The 2,157-nt window shown below is 38.2% G+C and overlaps 1 protein-coding gene across 1 annotated transcript in view; it reads left to right on the plus strand.

Moving 5' to 3' along the window:
- The window catches only part of LOC118477148 (sodium- and chloride-dependent creatine transporter 1-like), a gene marked incomplete in the record, with an annotated part of 21,020 nt that overhangs the window by 14,352 nt on the left and 4,511 nt on the right, over positions 1–2,157 (plus strand).

A 2,157-nucleotide genomic window follows, 5' to 3' on the forward strand; every position in this document is an offset into this window, starting at 1 on the left:
CCCACCCGGCCTCGGGAATTATACTCATTCTTTTGGAGTGACGTCAAAGCACCAAACCGTTACACTAGACGACACTAGACGTAAGTCCACGCCTTGTCAGAACCACAACCCAACTAAGACCTAGAGTAAATTGCAAATCAGATTAATAACTGTTTGGAATGGGAGCCAGGTAGATTTTCTTTCTTGTAAGGGGCAAATGCTGTCATTTTTGGTCAACAATGACCTACTTAACTTGATGTGTCTTTGGCCTCCAAAATAGACCGCGTTTGTTATGTTAAGGTCGAGAGCCAAATCGGTCACATTGTACCAAATGATCACTTCTGCTCCATTCATGAAGAAAAAGAATATAATATGTCTAACCCTAAGTCAAATAAATGAATTCGTCAGTGCGAAATGGGTATGAGCTTCACATAAGATAGCCAAGCCGGTTCCAGTGAAAGTAAATAAGAGTAATGTTGCATGAATACCAAAAAACCATACATTTCAAATATGCTTGACAAAGTGCAACAAAATACTGCTCTCTCTCTCTCTCTCTCTCTCTCTCTCTCTCTCTCTCTCTCTCTCTCTCTCTCTCTCTCTCTCTCTGTCTCCCTCTCTTTCTTTCTCTCTCTCCCTCTTCCTTAGCCCAGATCACTCTCACCCCCGTTCTCTCTCATTCAAGTTCTCGGTGATCTCAGCGTCCTCTCACTCCTGCCCCCCTCTAACAAAAATCCCTTTAACTTCAGCTCCCCTTAATAACAATAATAATAATAATAATAATAATAATAATAATAATAATAATAATAATAATAATAATAATAATAATAATAATAATATATTATAGATATTATCATTTGTATAGCGCAAATCCCCGCTCAACAGCAAGCTCTTTGCACTTCACAATCTATACTATTAACCCAGCAGACCCTTCGCCCTAGTTCCCTCTCACCCCTACAAACTTTTATCACAGATCCCACTCACCTCAACTCACTTTTTCATTCAATCTCCTCTTCTCTCCTCTCTCCATTTCTCTCCCACAAGCTCCCGTGATATCTAAGCCCTAGTTTCACTCCAAGTAACACTATTTTAAGGGTCTTCATTAATGTTTTACACAGTCGGTCTCTTTTGTGCTTCCTCTCTGCGTGCAACTGCCTTAAAAAACACTGTTCTCTCCCAGAAGTAGTCTTTTTAATGTTAGAATGTGTGTGGATCAGTGAGCTTTGAGAAGTGCACATGCGTGCGTGCGTGCGTGCGTGTGTGTGTGTGTGTGTGTGTTTGTGTGTGTGTGTGTGTGTGTGTGAGTGTGTATGTGTGTGTGTGTGTGTGTGTGTGTGTGTGTGTGTGTGTGTGTGTGCCCTCGTTTGTTGTTGCAATATGGTCTAGCAATTACGTTTTCTGTCTTTTGTTTTGTCCGTTGCATTGAATGATAATTCTGGAATTTGTCTTCTTCTTCTTCTTCTTCTTCTTCTTCTTCTTCTTCTTCTTCTTCTTCTTCTTCTTCTTCTTCTTCTTCTTCTTCTTCTTCTTCTTTTCTTTCTTCTTCTTCTCCTTCTTCTTCTTCTTCTTCTTCTTCTTTTTCTTCTTCTAATTATTGTCACCATTATTATTAGTAGTAGTAGTAGTAGTAGTAGTAGTAGTAGTAGTAGTAGTAGTAGTAGTAGTAGTAGTAGTAGTAGTAGTAGTAGTAGTAGTAGTAGTAGTGTCATTACCATAACTTTTATTATTATCATTTTCGGTAGTCTAGTGATCAGGCTATAGGGGTCGTAATCATGAGGTTGCGGGTTCGTGGGTTCAAACCGCCGGCCCGACGTTGTGTCTTTGGGATAGGCACTTTTCATGAATTTTTCTCACTCTGCCTATGTGGGAATGGATACGCGGTCACAAACAGCAAAATATATTGTCAGTGCGTGGGTGTTTTAGCACAATAAAATGGCAGCTTGCACAGTATGCTTCTCAGAAAGTTGAGATTTTTTTTCACAAAATACTTCCAGGTCTGCTGGGGTAATAGTAATATGGATTGTAATGCGCACTTGCTGTTCGCGGGAATTTGCGCTTAGCATAATATGCTATCTATCTACTATCTATCTACCTATCTATTATTATTATTATTATTATTATTATTATTATTATTATTATTATTATTATTATTATTATTATTATTATTATTATTATTATTAT

The sequence above is a fragment of the Aplysia californica genome, unplaced genomic scaffold, assembly GCF_000002075.1.
Source record: "Aplysia californica isolate F4 #8 unplaced genomic scaffold, AplCal3.0 scaffold00093, whole genome shotgun sequence".
Classification (NCBI taxonomy): Eukaryota; Metazoa; Mollusca; class Gastropoda; order Aplysiida; family Aplysiidae; genus Aplysia; species Aplysia californica.